We start from the raw sequence: 14,871 nt of genomic DNA on the forward strand, positions 1-14,871 counted from the left end.
GCAATTCCAGCAAGTGTACCAAGGTTCTAAGCAGCAGATCTTTGCGAACAGTGGACAACCGTATATCCAAAACGGTCAAAACCAACCACTTTACAGTGGTCAAGTCCACCAACCGTATCAGTCATACCAACATCAATTACATTATGCTGGTATGCAAAGGCCAACTGCCCAAGCGATTCCATCGTACCCTGGTTACGCTTCACCTAACCTGAATCAACAGTTACCATTCGTGGCAACTTTAGAGTTACCGGATTTACACCGGTTAACCAACGATCCGATTGCTTATGCCCCTTGGTGGCCAGCGATTCCTCATAAACTTCCATCTGACATTCCTAAATTCAATGGAAATCCAGGTGAAGACCCGTCGAATCACGTGATGACTTTTCATCTTTGGTGTTCGTCGAACACCCTAAACGACGATTCGATAAGGCTTCGCCTTTTTTAGAGGACATTGACAGGTCCAGCGGCTAAATGGTATATTGAATTACCTAGAGCCTCTTTTCACAATTTTAGTTCCCTAGCCACGACTTTTTTGACCCATTTTCAATTACCGATAAGGTATGAAACGGGAACAGAAATATTAACCAACTTCAAGCAGACAACTGCCACCCATATATCTGATCATATACATGAGTGGCGTCGTCGTCGTAGGATGGTGAAAACGTACGTTCCCGATCAGCTATTAGCTGAATGGTTTATAAAGTCGTTACTTCCGGCTATTACGGAAGATGTGGCCAAAGGGGGAGTCGTAACAGAGGAGCAAGTCATTGCTCGTGCGCAGTATTTGGACTTAGTTTATACTCAGTCCGGCACGCTCTACGACAAAATACCCGACGCCCCTAGACCGGAATTTTCAATTCCTCCTCCTCCTAAATCAAATAGTGACTCTCATGCCGGTGACGGTGTGATTGGCACGGCAAACGCGAAATCTACAAAGGCTTCGTCAAAGAAAGCCCGTAAGAATTCGGATCAAAATGCAAAAGAAGAAAGTAAATGCCGTATCAACAGATAAAGGCAAAGGAACCAATCAACCAGGAAGCAAGAAGAATCAAAACCAAGGGAAGAAGAAAGAACGAGGAGAATCATCTCCTAAAAGATCTTCTTCAAACCCTCCTGGGAAAGGAAAACCAAAAAGTCCATGTTTGATATGTGACGAGGATCATTGGACAGCAGACTGTCCATACAAAGCTGAGCTAAAAAGATTCTTAAAGAATTCACAAACCCTAGCTGTGTTAACTGATCCGTTTCCGAACCCAGGCCAAAATACGGTTGATAGTGGAAATGCTTCCCCGTGCTAGGTGCTAATGTTGTCAACTTCCAAGCAACAGAATGATGCTTTGACTTCGACAAGGAACAAAGATTACAGGAGTCCGCAGTTGTCAAACGGTAAGGGAAAAGATCAACCAAGCAGTTCGATGACAACTTCGACAGAAGTTGTGCCACCATTTATTATGGGAAGCATTCCAATGATCCATGGAAGCAATCATTCTCTCCAAAATATCGGAGTAATTTTCCTAAAAGATCCCACTTTAATGGGTACTTTGGCCCTACCGTCTCCAAGTAATTTGGCGGAAATGGCCACAGTGGAATATGAAACCTTCTATTTTTAATGGATCTAAAGCTCCGAGGATAGTTCCTATCTCATGTCAACCTCGTTAAAAAATGAAATAAAGAGTCAAGAGGATAGTTCTTTACTGTGTCAACCTCATTAAAAAATGAAACGCCCCCCTGAAGTCTAGGGGGCATGCGCCTCGTTTGCATTATTATGCTGGGGGCATGAAAAATTAATCGAGCAGTTTTAGCATAAAGTTCATGCTCGTTAAAAAATAAACGCAAGAATCGAGCAGTTTTACCGCGGAATTTATGCTCGTTAAAAAATAGAAAAGCGAGATCCGAGCAGTTTTAGCACATAGTTCATGCTCGTTAAAAAATAAACATAAGATTGAGCATTCAAGCTCATTAAAAAATGAACATACCCCGGTAAATAATCTCTGTGATCGTAAATTTATTAGCCATAAAAAGCCTTGGTCGTGTTTGCACCTGCCACCTCCATTCCATTTGGCCAATCGTTCACCTCCATATGATTGTTTACCTATTTTGAGGAACAGCTGCGAAGAGTGATTTCACTTAGCCATCCTTGTGACACTGCCGTGATTGGAAAATTCCAACCTGTACCTGGAATCTGCTGCTATCCCTGTTTATCACTCGTTCCTCAAAAGACGAGTCTTCTTTGAGCTCTTTTCATCTGACTCGTAAAATATGAAAAGTTTGCCGAGTTTTGGCCTTCCAGCTCGTTAAAAGTACCGGAAGAGCTATCCCTCCTTTAGATTTTAAATTTTTTGGACCTGAGGGATTATTACACAAAAAGGTCGAGCGCTTGTTTTATTCGGCTCGTTAAAGTTATCGAAAACTCATCCATTTTGTATTGTTTTATACTTTTTCGGACTTAAGGGATTAGATGACGAAAAAGAAATTTTGGAGTTAACTTTCTGTACCTTTTCAGACTCTCTAAAAATGAAAAGGACCGAGTTTTCCTTGTCGTTAGACTCGTTAAAATGATTAAATAGCGACAAACTTGTCTTTAGACGAGAACGAGTTTCCCTATCGCTAGGCTCGTTAAAACATAGCGATGGGCTTGCCCGAAGGGCAGGTTATAGAACAAGCATATGTTATCCTCCTCAAGCTTGACAAAAATAAAGAGGTACTGGTCAGAAATGACTGGGGAAAAATTGGGAGAACCTCAAAGCTTTAATGGTAGCAAGTCGCTCTTGAACATGACACTTTTCCTCCGTATCACATCGGGTTGGGTTGTTTCATTCACCGGTCTCATCACCATGGTCTTCGCCAAACCATCCACATTTGGGGTAATGCTACCGATTCATCGCATCAGTGTCGTTATATGTTCAAGAGATGTTGTTCAGAAAGAGTCAACCGTGTCCCATCCACTGCCATACATTATCCTTCATCCACCCATGATCGCCACCCTGAATCATATTTCACAGATTGTTTTCACCTCCACTAAAATCATTAGCTCCGTTCCGTGTCATTGATGTGGGATTCATTAAGGCCCTCCTTTGACGGATCGCTTCTTGTCGACTTCAGCTCATTATCCAAGAAGTAGATCTAGGAACACCCCCCTCAGTACTTTGAAGCTTGCATGCCTCAATGGCAAGTTTCTCACTTCCGGCGACAGGTATACATCAATGACCTTCGACCAGAAGATTTTGTGTGGTGTTCGACGCCAAGTCCTTTATTCACACCACGTGAATTGTACTGCAGTACCTTGAGGGTCATTTTCATTATCGGTGATTCCTCTCGCGCTTGTTAACGGTTTACATTATTGACCGGTAATCAAGCGATGTCTTTCCATGTTCGACTTCAGCGCAATTCTCACATGGATCGACTTGTACTTAGAGTGAAGATCGAACGAGTTTGAAGACCCTGGATCTAGTTTCATCCATCCGGGCTGCGATATATATTCAGGAAATATAAAGACATTTGATATGTACATTATTACAGCAGATGATCATCCTACTCAAAGGATGATAATTTCAGCAGAGAATTATCAGTCTACCATCAGACGATCGTCTGTTATATATACCAAAATGAATTTATAAAGCTGAGCATGGGAATGCCCGCCTCAGCTAGATCATGAAAGCAGAATGAAAAATAATGTATTGTATTGTATTTTATTACAGGTCACCTCTCAGCGATTGAATGAACTTCGGATCCTCCTGATAAAGCATTTCACCCGATAAACGACCTCATACTTTAGGGGGCAACTGTTATAGACATTTTTGTGCCTTACAGCATGAAGCATGAAATGTCAATAATCTAAGGGATCCAAAGTCCCTAAACATGTTGTTCCTACCCCTAGAGGAACAAGGTCAGCAAACCACAAGACTAAATATCAGTTCTCCACCTGAAAACACTAAAAAACAAGCTAATTCTGGATCATGTCAACTGCTCCACTGAGCATCTGCGCTGAATGTCAACTGCTCCACTGTGTACCTGTGCTGAATGTCAACTGCAAGGAAGGCTACCTGCGCTGGGCGAGTTGGGACAAGTGGCACAGTCATTCTTCAAGGTGTCAATGCCCAGGAAGCTTCCAAAATGACACTTGGATCAAGGAATTTGACTTGTGATGAGTAAGAGGGTCTAGATCTCCAAGTGGAAGCAAGAACCTCCAAGTGGACTCAAGAACTGAAGAATAACTGAAGTGGGAGAGGACACTAGTCAGCTTCATGCCAGCTACAAGCTGACTCATCCTTTCTCCAAATCTCCCATATATAGAGCTCTCTCATGAGGTCTAAGGAGCCTGGAATCTTGTGAATGTAAGGAAGTGCTGTTGGTTTGAGTATAGAACTATTGGGTGATTTGCTTGAAGGAGGTGAAGAGGAGATTTCTTTCTGCTGGGAGGTGATGCTGGATTGGGCCTTTTATGGTTGTATCACTTCCTGAACTTTACTTCTTCGATTAATAAAGCATTTGAGGTTCTTCTATATGCATGTGTCTCAATGGTGTGTTGTTATACTTGCGTATTTGATTTATTCTAATCCTTGAATCAATTATGAATGTATGCTTCTTGTAGTTTCCCTCTCTTGTCATTTTGCAGGATCTTGGTGTAGCTGGGCCAGTGAAAGAGCAAGGAGCTGGGAGCAAGCAGCAAAGAGAGAAGATTGAATCAATCATTAGCGGAAGACAACGGTTAGTGGATCTCTTTCTCCCCTCTCTTACATCTCATAAAGAAGTAATCTCGAATAGCTTTGCTTTGATTGTTGCTGAGGTACTATCACCCTTAGAGTGGGATAGGGTCATTCCGTATTGGATACTTTTCCCAACAACAATTGGTTTACCTGTTTGGTTGTTTTCAACCACAGTGGTCCCGACCGTCATGACTCCTGTTCCACCATCTCCTTCATTTGATTCATGACAAGATGATTCTAGGGTTGACCCTTTGCCTTCTTCTCCTATTTCTTCACCCTCCCCTTCTACTTCACCTGGTGAAAGTTATAAATCTAGTAACTAGAGGAGGCTAAGAAGAAGAAGAGGAAGACGAAGAAGAAGAAGCTAGATAAGCGAGATGCCACCCGTGCAACTATTGCTCCGAGTACACCTCTGGTAGAAAAACCTTCTGATCCTCCATGGAAGGTTAAATTTCCTTGTAAGCTGTGCAAGGGTGACCATTTTCTTTGTGATTGTCCTGGTATTCCTAGGATCTTAGAAGTATGGTCTCAAGACCTGACTCGTCAATCCTCATCGCTTTTTGAAGATCATGTTGATGTTACACCTTCAACTAGCAGTGGTAAGAAGAAAGGGAAGATTAGATTCCCCTATAGGTTATGTGAAGGCGAACATTTTCTTCACCTTTTTCCGCTGATGGATAAAGCTTCCACCATTCTGGTAAATCTTACGGCTCCTCAACCCCAACTTCCAGTTAGTTATCAGAGACTTTGTTCTGACCCTCTCTTGGTTGATAAAGAGATCGACTTGGATTCATCTCTTGCCCATCCTGCTCTTCCTGAGCCTGGCTGTGTTATGTTTGTTCCTGACCAACCATTGGTCGAAAAGAGTGTCGACTTGGTTTCGCCACCAGTTGTTCACTCTGTTCCAGGAGAGCATAATGATCATACTGCTCATGTTCTTCTTGTCTCGTCAGATTCTCCTGAATCAAAGAGTGACCCTCCTGTCCCGGCTGATCAAGAGAGTCCTTCTTCGATTCCTGCAGAGCATGGGGGCAATCGTATGATACCCCCACCAAGTAGTTCTGTCGTTTCCTTCGATTGGAGTCACTTGACTGCTTTCTGCCTCCCATCTTATGTGCCTTTCCAGATCACCGTGCACACCTATAATATGGTGGTACCTGGCACTTTATTGGATGAGGGTGCATTTGTTAGCCTCATGCCTTCCACTACTTGGAAAGCTTTGGGCTCCCCACAGCTTGTGCCTGTCACCCAGAATCTATTGGCTTTCGACGGAGGAACTAGTCAACCCTTAGGGATCCTTCCAAAGTTTCCTATTACTTTGGGGGGTAAAACCATCTATATAGACGTGATGGTCATCCAAGGTGCGTTGGATTTCAGTCTTCTCCTTGGCTGTGACTATATTTATGTCATGGGAGCTCTTGTTTCTTCCCTTTTTCGTGTGGTTTGTTTTCCACATGACAGAAGAATTGTGACTATAGATCAATTTTCATTCTTTGGTCACCAGGTACCTCCTGTGCAACCATCATCCCCTATTGGCTCTTGTTTTCCAGCAATACCTTCCCCACCACAGGTTAATTATACGGCTACCCGTTCCATCTCCGCATCTGCTGATGATCATGCAGATGGTCTTGTACGTCATGTACTAGAGGCATTGGAACCCGATCTGTCATTGGCGCCCCATGACATGTATTCCTCCCAGAGCATGGTTCTTCCCTCTAGTGAAGACCTCTTGGGAATCATGTTCTCGTATGGCCCATGAACAGTTTTCGCCGAGGATTGTTGTGATCTTGTGTCAACCTCATTAAAAAATGAAACAAGGAGTGACGAGCATAGTTCTTTTCTTGTGTCAACCTCGTTAAAAAATGAAACAAGGAGTCCCAAGGATAGTTTGTTCTTGTGTCAACCTCATTTAAAAATGAAACAAGAGGTATGAGGATAATTCTTGCTCTTGTGTCGACCTCATTAAGAAATGAAATGAGCACCTTAGAGCATAGTTCCTTGTCTTATGTCGAGCTCGTAAAAAAATGAATCAACGAGTCTAGAGGAGAGTTCTCGATCTTGTGTCAACCTCGTCTAAAAATGAAACAAGAGGTCCAAGGAGAATTCCTAATCTTGTGTCGACCTCGTTAAAAAATGAAACAAATGTCTTGAGGATAGTTCTTTCACTATGTCAACCTCGTTAAAAAATGAAACAACTCCCTTTTCCAAATCGAGTCTTTGATTAAGATCTCGTACAATCCTAGTTGAGTCTTTCCTAAATCTCTAGAGTGAACCTTCATTCCATCCACCCAGTTGAATGTAATGAAGCTTGGGGGGCATGTACCTCGATTGAATCATTATGTCAATTGGATCATTATGCTGTGGGCATGCGAAACTTATTCGAGCATAGTTTTTCGTTTCAAGCTTGTGTGAACATAAAACCGAATCCAAGCATAGTTCTCCATGTTTCAAGCTTGTGTAAAAATGAACCCATGCGCCGATGTACCTTTTTTGGTTTGGTGTGTAAAGCGATTTCTTGCTTATTGTGTCTTTTGTATTTTATGTAGATGTTAAATATATTGACTGATACATTAGTGAATTATGTATTAGATAGACATTTGCGCAAATTATAAATCATAAACATGCATTCGGACATAATAAGCAGAGATAGTAAAACATAGATACTTGTATATCGTGTGTTGCACGCCATGGTGCTCAAATACATATACATATACATACATATATATATATATATATATATATATATATATATATATATATATATATATATATATATATATATATATATAGATATATATATATATATCTATATATATATGTCCAAAAAATATGTGTGTTCAGTTACATCATGAGACACATGTCTCTCAAAAATTTGCAGAAAAGAAACCTAGAAGTCTACTATGCATTATGCTCTCTATAGCAAACTACTGCTCGGACCACGCATCGAAGCAGTCGGTGTATCCTGTTCGACACACCTGCGGTGTGTCGCTGGTACTACCTAGGAATCTCCTCGAATCCTCTGTAGTCTGGGATCCCCTCAGTCAAGCCCTCTAGGTTACGGGCTATCTCCTCCTCAGCATCTCCACCCGGAGGTGGTAAGTCAATCTCTTTGTCAGCCCTCCGGGCAGTAGGAGCGAGACCTACTGGTCTCTCAGGTCCAATATCTGCAAATAATTGAACATAATAATTAGGACATGTATATTTAAAATCCAAAAACAACAAAAAATTACAAAAGTTTGTCGGTCAAGCTGAGGCTTTTACCTCTCTCATCCCACTGTTCGTCAAGTGGAAGTAGCATGTCTGGATCGCCCCTGAATTCCATCCCAATGTATGACCAATCCTCGACTATAACTTGTTGGCAGTTCATCCACTCAACAAATTTCAAACCCCATGATGTAGGCTGGCCATCGCCTCCTCGTGGCATCACGAGTGCCCATCAAGTTATCCATGTCTGCCATGGCCTTGGCTATCCCACCATCACATCCTGTCTTTGGAGAATTGGTACTCATTCCAACATGAGTGGTATCAATATTAAGCCGTAGCCAAATTGTTTCGCCTCACCCCGATGGCACTTGGTCAGTTGTCTCTTCGTATGGAGAGACATGACCTCTTCCTAGTTAAACATAGTGGGATTCAAACAGTCTTGGGATAACCATAGTTGGGTCTTGGTCGCCTCATGCTGGGCTTGGGAGCTAGCTGCTCTGGTTATGTTGAATGACAACACCCATAGTGACAAATCATTAGCAACGACAATTTGTAGCTTGCCACTTGTTGATGATTTCCGTGCTCCTGGGGGGCACAGTCTTGCGATGAGTGTATCCATAGAGTCTCCAGTAACCCGAGTTCCCACCATGCAGGGCATCTCTCCTCTTCTTGACAATCCAGTCAAAAAGTAGATGTTCGTGGCATCAAATTCAATTTCTTGCCCACGGATTATGAACTTGCCTTCGTTTGGATTCCATGCTCGGATTAGGTACTCCAGGAGATCCAATTGTGCTCTTAGCAGTGGTGTCAGGAAGAACTTCAGTAACCCACAATTCCACAGGATGTTCAGACACCGCAGATCTTCCATTCCCATCTCATCATCATGGTCATGGGTACGTTCTTGCCATACGAACGCCATTGTTTATCCCTGCATGCATAAACATCCCTTTGTTAAAATCCATCCAACCATTTTCACCGTTTAAAACTAATTATAAATGAAGATTTTTGGGTTCCGACGCTCGTCGCAACTGTTCTTAAAACAATTGCGATGGGCTGATTTGCATAGTTCACAAATTCTTGGGTCGTCGCAGGTGTACATCACTTTCCTGCGACAATCCCGTTTTTTCCTCGTGCAAATTTCTCGGTCGTCGCAACCCCGAGGGGGAAACTTGCAACGACCGAGGCAGAATTTTTGTCAAAAAATTCCTTTAAACCCTGGTCTAAAACATGAAATTGCATCTAATTTTGGTGAAAAAACAAAGGTAGGGATAGGGTATTTACCTGGAGGAAGCGCGAAAGGCAATGGACCACTGAGTTTCCCGGAATTGATCGCCTAGTTTCACAAGGTACGCAATGTTTGAAGTTTTTACCACAGTAAAAAACACAAGTGAATTGGTTTTTTACCATAATGTCTCTTTTATATTTTTTTTTCAAAAAATTAGGGTTTTCCTTAAGGTTTGAAATTAGGGTTTTGGCCTATATGCGTGTTTTTGTGAGGCAAATCTTATGCTTGCATTTTCTTGTGTAGCGATAGGTGTTTCGAGCACTGGTGATGATCGATGTATGAATTATATATTCAATCAATACCGAAAAATCTTTTTCGAGTCAACTTTAAGCTCTTTTCTGACTCTTGAAACGTGAAAATATTGTCGAGCCCTTGTCATTTCGAGCTCGTTAATGGTTACGAAACGTCGTGTCCCCAGTAAGTTTTTTACTTTTTCGGGCTGGAGGCACTATTTACGAAAAGTACTCCTTGACTGAAATGGTCAAGCGGTTCTCTCAAGTATCGTTTTCTACCTTTTCGGGCTTGAGAGACACAAACATACGAAAAGGGCCCCTTTGGAGTTTTCTTTTTCGTGTCTTTTTCAAACTCTCTAAACATGAAAAAGACTCCGAGTTTTACCTATGTCGGACTCGTTAAACCCTGACGACATTGGACTCATCGCCATGATGAGACTCAAGCTTCTCCTCCTTAGGGCTCGTTAAAATTTCATTGGGTTGGATTTGTCCGAAGCCCAAACTTATATTGCAAGCATATACTATCCCCTTCAAGCTTGTGTTTCAAAAATAATTTGGGTACTTGTCAGCAATGGTGGGGGAAAAATTTGGAAATATTCTGTTGATTACCTACGGTAGCTTGTCACTCTTGAACATCAACGCTTTGTTGTTTCTCGCTGGGTTTGGGATATCCTCACTTCGTCATTGGCCTTTCGGGATTTGGGTTCTTCATTTTGCCTCATTCCATTCGATCCCTGCTATCTCCGCATGACCTTCGATCCCTTGGTACCAAAATGCTGCCACATTTTGGAGTCGTGTCGCCGATATGTTCAAGAGCTTAATCCTTCTGCAGTTTGCACCCTTACATCCTCCTCTAATTCTCTGTTTCATCCATCATCATCTTGTTCCTTTGTCTTGTGTCGTTGATGTGGGAAACATTATGGCCCTCCTGCGACCGATCACGTCCTTTCGACATCAACTCATTATCCAGGACGATGATCTAGAGACTCCTTTTCGGTACCTTGGAGCTTGCATGCCCTAATGGCAAGTTCTTCGCATTCGACGACAGGTTTTCATCACTGGCCTTTGATTGGATGACTTCACGAGTGTTCGACTCCAGCTCATTTTTTCACACTTCGTGACTTGTACTAGCTGTACCTTGAGGACCATTGACATTACTGGTGGTTTCTCTCGCGCTTGTTAACGGTTCACATCATTGACCGGTAATCAAGTGATTTTCTAGTATGCTCGACTTCAGCACATTTATTCGCATATTAGAAATTGTACTATGATTGGGTTGGATTCAAGACCCCAGACTCAGATTACATAAGTTCAGGTTGCGTGGATCAGTTCATGATTGCATACATGACTCTCTGATTAGATAGCTGTAACCATACTTGAGTCTTTCTGGATGGCTGCTACCATACCTGTGTTTTTATATGGTCTTTTCGACTGGATGATTGCATCCATACCACAGAGCAGTTTTATTTGTCTTTGGATGGCTGCGCCCATACCTCGACTACATGTACTTCTTTTACTATTAGAGATATCAGTTGTACTTGCGTTTCAGTTCAGTTATGGTTTCGTAAAGCATTTCACCCATCCCACTCTCTCGACGTTCATGCTTTAGGGGGCATCTGTTACACAGTGTTTTGTCACCAACCCCGCATTCCCTGATCTTGGGTAGAGTCGGTCCCTGAATGGCATCTGCTTTGTGTCATACATCAAAATATGTGTCCACATCTTCCATATCACTCAAGAAGATTAACCATGCTCATTAATCCTGAAGTTGACCCTTTTTACCTATGTTTCAAGATCATCGCAGGACATTAGTATCCTGCCTGTGACGATGGCTCAAAGTGAATAAGAACCTCGCGACACCGTCGCAAGAGTACATTTGTTCTTAGCGACGGTTGATTTTAGGGATCGTTGCAGGTCATCAATATCCTGCCTACGACGATAGCCTTGAATGCACTAATGCCTCGCGATGTCGTCTCTGAGTCTCAGTGTTTGACCTGCGACAACCCAGATATGGTGAATTAGTTCAAACATAATGCTTCTGGGTGGTTCTGGAGCTGGTTGTTGGGTCAAAGAAGTTCACCTCTCCTCATTTGAGATGGTGGTTCCGCCTTTTGAGTAACCTCCCTTGAAGATAAGCTTCCTCTCCCCTCATTTATGGAGGCTCCTCTTATAAAAGCATCCTCCATGACTATGATCAACTAGTTCTTTGGAGTGCTAGTTGAGTTTTTGGTGTGCTAGTTCTTAGCTTGTTGGATTGATAGCTTACAGTTTGGATTGCCTTTCATGTTGTGGATTGAGAGTGTAAAATGGTTTTGTAAGAAGGAAGCCTTGTTGTGATTGCCTTAGTTTCATACTTGTGCTTTTGGGTGAGAGAGAGAGTCATCAGTCTTTCTGGGAGACCTTTGAGAGTGAATGCTTATGGAGACATACTGATTGGACCCTTCAAGGAAGCTTGCGATGTCAAGGCGTGGTTGTAAGCTTTACTTTTGTTTACATTAATACAATCAATGGTTATTTCCTATATCATGTATGAACTGTATGTTGATAGCTTAAGGTTCCTTGACTCTATAAGTAGATAGTTCGTTATTATGCTCTATTATGTGTTTTGTCGTTTTCATATGTTGTTTCAGGTGAATCATTCATTAAGTCATCAAGGAGAAGAAAGCGATAGCTGAAGCAACATGATGAAGACTTCATCAAACACTGGTACAAGGTAGGCCTCTTTAACAATAACTATTTAAGTAATTAGCTATTGTCTTTCTCTTGCTGTGACTAGACCCACTCTAGGGCTAGAGGGGTTGTCTCTGTCTGCAGAGGGAACTTACCTGCATCACAAGGGGCCTAGTCCATTTCTATAATTGTGATTAAGAGGGTCACATTTCCCATGACTGTCTGTTACACAAGAGGCCTTGGTATTCCCTTTGTAGAGTAAACACACATGTGACTAAAGACCACCCTAAATTGATCGCTCGTTGGGAAGAGTGCAATCGACAAAGAGGAGAAAATTTGATGAATGCAAAACCTCGAGGTTCTGAACCAAATCCAACGCATAACATTAATATCATTACTAGAGGAGGAAAAAAGAATGAAGCAGATAAGGAGACCTTTGAGAAACCTACTATAATAAACCCGACATCGCCAAATAAATCTTATGATCCTAACTTGTAGAAAGAATACTACAAGGATGTAGCTGAAATTTTTAAGTAGTTGGTTTCTTCCTATAGTCCTCATGCAGAACAAAAAGAGAGGGTACAAATGAGGAGTCCCATATTTTCTCAGGATATATCTCAACCCGTTATGTAGTGGTTTAAATATTTTTTGTAAATTATGAATGATGAAAATTATTCGGCCAATTGTATAAGAAGCTCAAGACAATTGTTAAGGATGAGGAATTCTCAGACATGCGTATTTCTACTAATATTCCTGAATGACACTCCAGACATGTACATAAGAATAAAATAAGGAAAACAAGAGAATTTCATGTTGATGGCCAAATTGCAAGATTTCAGATCAAAGCTTCTATATTGTACCTTGGTTTTGATGTAAATATTTTGTCGAGAAAAAATTAGGAGGCGTTCAGGAAGCCCAAGTTAGTATTTTCTCCAATTCATTTACGTATGGCTAACTAATATTGTATCCTCCCAATTGGTCATCTTGAAGATGTGGAAGTTGATATTGCGGAAGTGAAGACATATGCAGATTTCGAGGTATAGATATCATGGGTGATAACAATCCTTACCCAACATTGTTGGGAATAGATTGGGCATTCAAAAATTCTGTTATTATTGACATGAAATGAGAAATAATTACCTTTGAGGTAGAGCAAGTCCACATTATACAACCCCTAGATCCTTATCAAGGTCCGAGGTTTACAAAGCCTATAGATGACACTGAAGAGCCTAATATTTTGGATCAATTATATTAGCTCACTATGGGAAAAAGAGAAGGCCATATCAATCCTAAAGTGGATGGTTCTATTAGCCTGAGGAGTATTCAAAGCATAGAAGTTGGTCAAATGTTGCGTTGGATGATTGGAAACAAGGAGATAATGAGCTAGACTATAGACATTGTGCAATTGTTTGTTGTGCTTGCTCGATTGGTACCGAGGTACAATATTTTCCTGCTTTCAATGGTATAGGGTATGTTGTCAACTTTAATAAGGAAATTGATTTGAATATTTAAGAAGCACACAATATTCCTTTGTTGCATGTTTCTCTCCAAGCAACACCTGCAAGATGGTGGAGAGCTCATCACAATCACCTTCAAGACTGGGAATCAATCAAGTTTGCTATGATATGCTGATTTGATGTTCTAGAGAAACATTCAACTAAATTTCCTGTATATAAAGATTATACTAGTTTGTAGAAGCATATTCAGATTTGCAGTGCCATTTTGACAAAACTTGGGTTACCTACCAAAATTTGGGTGCACTAGTTTATTCACACACCGGGGATGTTCAAACAATCTTGGTACCTAAAGGAAGAAATGAAGAAGTATACAACTAACTGGGAGGTGTTGTAGTCCATTTTTGTAGTGGCTTCTATTCTTCAGATAAGGATGCAAAAATAACAGATTCTTTTAAAGCAATAAAGAGATTATTGTTTCCTACGAGAAAGTTTTTTGATGAATGTAGCTGTCATCAAGATTTTGAACATCTGTATGAATCTAGATTCCATGAAGCCATCACTAAGAGCTTGATGAAGATGATTTAGAGGAATTGAGGCATTTGTCTTTGAAGGAATTCGAAGTGGAGAGAAATATAAAGGATGATCTTGTGCAAGATGCTCCACATTTAAAACCTTTGAAGTTGTGAAAACATAATATTATAATTGAAGAGAAACCTAAACTAGCTTCCATTGGTGATTATTGGGACGAGCAAACTACAAAATATATTTTTGACTTATTAAAAGAATATGAAGATTTGTTTCCTGCATTAGTTTCAGAGCTCAAGGGAATCAAAGGAGATTTGGGAGAAATGAAAATTGTTTTGAACCTTGATGCAAGGCCAATCAAGCATCGCCCGTACTGCTTGAATCCACGGGTTAAAGAGAAGGTGAAGAAGAAAATTGATAAAATGCTAATTGCAAGTCTCATATTCCAAATTGATGAAGCAAAGTGGACCAGTCCTATTGTGATTCAAGATAAGAAGGATTCAAACAACATTCAAGTTTGTGTTGATTACATAAGTCTTAATAATTCTTTCATCCATAACCCGTTTCCTAATCCCTTCAACGATGAAGTATTGGACAATGTTGCAGGTAATGAAGCTTATTCTTTTACTGATGGATTTTTTGGGTATCATCAGATTCACATTGTAGAGGAGGATATAAATAAGGCAAATTTCACAACTGAATGGGGCTCATACGCTTATCATGTTATGGCACTTGGTCTTAAAAAAGCTCTAACTATGTTTTTAGAATTTTTATTATGGCTTTAGAGATTA

Source organism: Pinus tabuliformis, chromosome 3_2, assembly GCF_031772625.1.
Source record: "Pinus tabuliformis cultivar Carrire ecotype Pingquan chromosome 3_2, CPIR1, whole genome shotgun sequence".
Lineage (NCBI taxonomy): Eukaryota > Viridiplantae > Streptophyta > Pinopsida > Pinales > Pinaceae > Pinus > Pinus tabuliformis.